At 40.6% G+C, this 6815-nt stretch overlaps 1 long non-coding RNA gene across 1 annotated transcript; it reads right to left on the reverse strand.

Moving 5' to 3' along the window:
• Window positions 1-768: 768 nt before the first annotated feature.
• LOC147629738 (uncharacterized) lies at window positions 769-3990 on the reverse strand. The gene is made up of 2 exons (XR_015267802.1): window positions 3659-3990; window positions 769-1028 (listed from the first exon to the last, which is right to left on the reverse strand). It is a non-coding gene; the product is annotated as an uncharacterized LOC147629738 (long non-coding RNA).
• Window positions 3991-6815: the final 2825 nt, after the last annotated feature.

The following is a 6815-nucleotide window of genomic DNA, read 5'->3' on the forward strand; positions in this document are numbered from 1 at the left end:
AGTAGAGCTGAGAGGAAATCCTAAGGCCAACTACTACACAATAATGATGAGTAGAGCTGAGAGGAAACCCTAACACTAACTCATGTATGGTAATGATGAGAGGTAAACAAGAGGGGGAGGGAAGTTGATGTTCACCATCCTTCTTCTCTAGACATTCCAAACAAATAAGGGAGGGAACTTTCGTGAGATACACGTGTTGAAAGAGCAGGAAAAAATTCATGAAGAATTAATAAATCTCATGCCAATCAATAAACATCAATTTTCCAATTCCCCTTGAAAGGAAGGAAAAAGACCCCTTTTCACAAGAATTTTTAGTAGGCTAGTTTGCTACAGGCAAGCCAAAAAGGAGTCTAGGGAGGGTTCCTACACGAAGAGGTTGTTCACATGTCTAGGGGAGAGGGGGTTACTAGATTAAAATAGTATATGCTATTAATTTCTTTCTCCCTGCCTTTTTTTAAGAGGAAAATTAAAGGAAAAAGCTTTGAATTCATTTTTTTCTAAGTTTGAAAATCAACCCACTTGGCCGATTTGCCCATTGATTTTTTGTGCTTTAAGGAATCTAAAGGATCTTCCTATTTCCGCAGGCATGAGAATTTATTCCTAATATTTTGATTATTATCAAATTACTATTTAAATGAATGTCAACAAATTAAGTGAATTTTTCGTGCCAATGTAGGATTCAAGGCTCTGTTTCGTTTTATTTTTTTGGACTAATTAATGAGATTTTTTTTTTGAAAAGACTAGAATTATATTAGAGAAATGGGAAGATTTTTACAAAAAAATCTTTTTATAAAGAAGCTTTAACTTGTTACAGCTCAACTAGTTCAAGGACAGACTGAATCATCTTAATATCTTGGATTTTAAGTGCCATAGCTTCTTTCCTGTTTGACTCTTTCCTTGGTCAATTCGATTGCCTCATTGTTGTTGGCAATGATAAGGTCCATGTCCATTCTCTCCCTTTGGATTACTTCCAGTTCTGCCATCTCCTTCATCAATCTTGACTTGGCCTCCCTTTATGCTATTCTCATCTGCACAGATAGACAATGCTTTAGGCATTCACGTTGGAAAACCCACTTATTTGTAGTTATCTAGACTCTCCACAAGTCCGCAGCCCTAACATAATTCCAAAGATCCGAGGATAGGCCATGACTTTCTCCTAAAAGTATCTCTTTCCAGCTGAGGGCCTCCGGGTGGACAGGGGCAATTATGTTGGACAAGAATCTCAGAGCCTCCACATTGGAAGGGCAGGTTATAAAGAGGTGAGGGATTGTTTCCAGGGTGCACCTACATCTTGGACACTGACCGTCCCCTCTACCAATCTTATGAGCTCTCTCGTTGGTCCACAGAGCTTGGTGAAGGATTAGCCATAAAAGCCATGACATTTTTTGGGGGATGATGTTGCTCCAAATTTTCTCAAATCTATATCCCATTGTCTTCTATCCCAACTAAGGTGCCATCTAGAGTTTAGCTTAATATTGGGGGGGGGGGGATTGGGGTCAGTTTCTTGAAGTGGGGGATAGGCCAGAGAGAATATTTCCCTTTCCATACGATTGCCCTTATCCTGAATGGGCCTTTGTGATGGATGAAGGCTGCCAAATTATTGTCCCATAGAAAGATTCTTGCTAACACGAGGTTGATATCTGCCTGATTAAGTCAAAACTTTTCTTACGTCAATCTTGGGGACAACCATCCATTATCTTGAGTGCTCCACATGTCCCCCCAAGTTCATATTCCTTTTCTTGAGAGTTTGTATGCTGTTGGGATCTGATCATAAGAGATACTATTTTGACAGACCACCGAGAACCAGACTAAATCCATGTAATAGAGGTCCGCCTTGAATCTTAGGTTGGGAGAAATCCCCAATAGGGCTTTTAGATTATTCCATGTTCTCCAGAATCCCTTTATGAGAGGGCTCCCCTTGGGTTTGATTTGCAGGTTGCTGAAGAATAAGGTCATGAAGGGTAGTCTGTTCCATTTTGGAAATTCGACGCCCGAGAAGAGGGGGGAATTCCTATGGAGAAGCTAAGCCCAATCTTCCTTAGGTTTGTGCATGATTCTGATGATCCATTTGGCAGCCATTCTGACAGCCAACTCCCCCATGTCTGAGATGCCTAACGCTCCTCATTTTCTACGCATGGAGCATACTTTCCATGCAACTTTGGGGGTCCTAAAAACTTGAGTGTCACCACTCCATAAGAAATTCCTACATAAGGCTCCTAGGGCTTTGAGTTCTGAATTTGAGGGACGCCGGCAGGAGAGGAAGTATATTGTTGAGGGGATTAGAATGTGCTTTAAAACTATCAGCCTGTCTGCTAGGTTTTGTTGCATCCCCTTCCAATTGTCAAATTTCTACTTTACTTTGGCCAATACCCATTCCCATCTTTTGTGCTGGCTTACACCAAACCCCATTGGTATGCCCAAGAGTCTAAAAATCCGACCTTCTTGGATGACTTTGCACCTTTCATCCAGCAGCCAAAGGGGAGGATCTTGTAACATGGTTCTAATCCCTATTTTGGAGTACATGGTTCTAATCCCTATTTTGGAGTGGTTGATCCGGGATCTCAAGGCTAGGCAAAAAACTTGGGAGACAGCTCCAGATGGATTTGAGAGAGAGGTCATCATTGTATACCATACTGTTGGTGTCGTCCACAAACTGTTGGAGACACATTTGGTTGTGTCCATTAGGAAGGATAAATTACCGGAGAATATTTTGCTGAATGTTGTCCTCAATAAGCCAACCCAAGGCGTCTGCTGCAATGGCGAACAGTAGGAGACCTAGTGGGCAACCTTGCCTAATGGATCTCCTGAGGAGACGAAGGGATTAGATAATTTCCCATTCAGGGCTACCCTTGCCCTGGAATTCCCAAAGAGAGTATGTACCAACTTGATGAACCTAGGCCCCAGCCCCATATCATGTAGAGATTGAAGGATAAAATCCCACTCAAGCCTATCATACGCTTTGTTGAAATCTATCTTGAAGAAGATAAAATCTTGGTTAGTGGATTGGGCGTGTTCGAAGCCTTCCCACAATGCTATGATAGCATCTAGGATGTATCTCCCTTTGACAGTTGGGATGATAGCTGAAGGGCCACTGCCTTAGCAAACACTTTATAGGCCGACGTGAGCATGGTGATGGGCCTCCAATTGCACAAGGAGTCCTTCTCTCCCCATTTATGAATCAGCTTTATGACCCCATCATTTATAGCAAGGGGAAGGGCCCTAAATTGGAGAGAAATGGTCCTAGAGAGCCACTCATGTGAAATAGATACATCAATATGATTAATACATATGTGAGATCCCATAAGATGCTGAATGGATGCAGCTTTCTGATCCTCCGGAAGACTCTTAAGGCTCTTTTGGAGCAAGAATTGTGTATGCACATCTCTCCCATCCTGATCACTACATGTAATGGTAGACCGGCCTCATCCCTCTCCAAGGATGTGCAAGGTCATGCCCTCTTCCTTAAACATGAAACTGAAGTAGTTGTTAGGCAAGTATTGGATCTGCTCTATGACAACTCCTCTAGAGAGCTAGTTGCTTCTAATCCACCCCCGCAGGATGTCAGCCGGTGGTCTTGGTCCATGATAAAGGCCGATGAGGACCTTGGCTTCAAGGCTCTCCTTCACCATGTGAAAAGGAAGGGAAACCGAGATCTTACCTGTTGGGTCTCTATTATTCTCCGGCTCAGAACTTCTGAAGCTGCTTTCTTCATGCAGATTTGCTCCTCTTCCAGCAACTCCTACACCATCGGGTCCGTCACCATCTTTTTCATTCAGTGAGAGTGCAGGGCATCTTTTCCAGGGCTGGGATCCGCAAGGAAGGCTCCTTCATCAGTCTGCGGATAGAGCTGGGACTGGTGGTGAGGCCTCTGGAGCCCTAGTTGCTGGACCTCGCATGGTGGCATGCTAGCCTGGATCTCCGCATGACTACCATGTGGCTCGACCTACCGATTCGACTACGCCTCCGCCAAGAAGGCCACCATCGTTGCTCCTTTTGCTTGAAATAGTGATACCATGTTATCATACCCAAATCTTACTTAAACAATGATAATTAATTAGATATTATGAATTGATGTTTTTCAGGAGCGTTAGATCAAAGTTTATTTGTTCCTTGAAAGAACCCCATAAAGAATCACTTTCAAGCCTCATCATTTTATTTAAGAATATTAAGATAAAACAATCACAAGGAGAAATATCAAGCTCTTTTTTCATCTTTATAATTGTTCTCCCTATAAATAATCTCTACCTTTTTGAAAAAATATTTATCAAAAGGAAATATCAAGCTAAAGTCTGTACAGTTTATAATTTTTTATATCTTTCTTTTAATATTAAAAATATATGCCTTTATTTAGCACAATTTGCTGATTAAATTAGCCCAAAATCAAACCACATTAGCCTGCATTTTTAGACATTCAAATACTTCTGCTCCCAAATAGAAACTACGACACACATCGCCATGCCAGAGGTGACTTTCTTTGCTTTCCTCCCCCAAATCTAGTAAATTCTACTTAATTCAGCTAATTTTTTTTTACATTTGGCTATTTTTTCTTCAACATTGATAATTTCCTACTATTTTAATCCTAAACCACTATTAAAAATATTAATATTTAATTTTCTCTCACATGATGGATGTTAATTTTTATGGGTTTCACTTGAATTGTTGGTCTGTAGTGCGATGGACTTTTACTATTTTATTAATTTTATCAAGCCAATCTTTTATGGGTTTTTATTTATATGCGATAAATTTGATGGTTTTACTTAATCGAGCCCATTAAGTCAAATTTACCAAGATTTACTAGCTCCCGCAACATGCTCTGCTTTTTTTTAAAGACTGGAATTATATTATAGAAATTCGAGAATCTTTACAAAAAGCTTTTTATAAATAAGCTTAGCTTGTAACTCAACTACATCTAGGATAAACTAGATCAACTTATTATCTCTGAAGTCGCCATAGCCTCTTTCTTTTTGGACTTGATTTCTTTGGCCACTTGAAAAGCCTTGTTGTTGTTTGCATTGATCAGATCCAAGTCCATTTTGTCCATTTGAAATACTTCAAGTTCTTGATCTCCTTTAGCAGCTTTGTCTTGGACTCCTTGAATCCCATTCATGACATCTACATGGACAAACAATTTTTGAGGCCATGTATCATATCCCTTGCACACGTTGGAAGACCCACAGGTTTCTATTGACCCATACTATCCATAGATATGAGGCCCTAACAAAATTCCACAAATTCGAGGGTAATCCATAGCTTTCTCCTAGAAGTAGCTCTTTCTAGTTGAGGTCCTTTGGATGGGCAGGGGAGATTAAGCTAGACAGGGGTTTCAGTACCTCTGAGTTGGCAAGACAAGATATGAGCAGGTGAGGGATGGTTTTTGGGCTATCCCGACATCGTGGACACTACCCATCCCCTATTCCTATCTTATGACCTTTCTCATTAGTCCACAATGCTTGGTGGAGGATTAGCCATAACAAACAAGACATTTTGGGGGAGATGGTGCTGCTCCAAATTTTCTCAAATCTGAACTCCCATTGTCTTCTATCCCAGATTAGGTGCCATCTTATGTTTAACTTGATGTGGAGTGGGGGGATCAACTTTTTGAAGTGGGAGGCAGGCCCCATAGAGAGTCTTTCCCTTTTCATATGACCGCCCTTATCCTGAATGGACCTCTGTGATGCTGCAAAGTTACTGTCCCATAGAGTGATTTAGGTTCACACTTAGTTGACATCATCATCATTTAGGAAGAGATTTTCCTGCATCAATTATGGGGACAACCACTTGTTATCTTGAAGGCTCCACAGGTCCCCCCAAGTATATATTCCTTTTCTTGATAGTTTGTGGGCTGATAGGAATTGATCATATGGGATATTGTTTTAACAAACCATTGAGAACAAAATTGAATCCAGATGAAAGAGGTCCACCTTGAACCTCATGTTGGGTGTGAGCACCAAGAGGGCTTAGGTCATGAAGGGGTTGAATCTGCCCTGGGGTAGAGTGCGGCCCTTGTACCACTCTTCCATATTTATATGTATTAGAAAAAGCACTTGCTTTTCAAAAAGATAATTCCAAAAATAAAGGACAAGAAAGCATACAAGCTACACAAAAATATAGCAAGCATTATTATAAAGTCTTGGGCCTACCAAAAGTATAAAATACTATTTAGTATGTACAAAGGTATGAGGCCTTAGCCTAACAAATATATAGATGCCTAAATATGAAACCATACAGGTGTTCACATGTCATCTAAAATATCTCTAATACCAGGTATTCATGTGTCACATTCTCGTGAGTACCTCATAAACCAAGGATTACACCCCTCAAATAAACTTTGTCCAATTTTAAGTGTGTGTGGTGCTATGGAAAGGATGCAAGATGTGACACTCACCTTGGCCCCCATTTGGGAGCTACTTATAGCTGCCCACAATAGCCCTTCGAGTAGCCAAAGCATCTACACTATTCCTCATTTTGATAACCACATAGGATTAACGCACACTTGTAATAAGCACTGTGTTAAGATTTATGGTACCTCCTAAAGAAGCTAATTAGTCTAATGACACACTAATCACACACTAATGACATGATTAACTTAAACCTACAGTGGATGGTGCCTAAGTGCACTCATAATGATGAGTGTATGTATCAGACTCAAGAACAATTAAGTTACGAGATTAAGCCTTGTACTCATAAGAGGCTTGAGATGTGTGCAAGTGCTTCATACTTCCATTGCTTGAAAATGACTCCTTTTATATGGGTAGAGTACATGCATGTGGGATATTCCTTTTTTGCCATATGGCTTCATCCTCACCTAGTCACTC

This window comes from Cibotium barometz, chromosome 17, assembly GCF_041138505.1.
Source record: "Cibotium barometz isolate CiBa-2024 chromosome 17, ASM4113850v1, whole genome shotgun sequence".
NCBI lineage: Eukaryota > Viridiplantae > Streptophyta > Polypodiopsida > Cyatheales > Cibotiaceae > Cibotium > Cibotium barometz.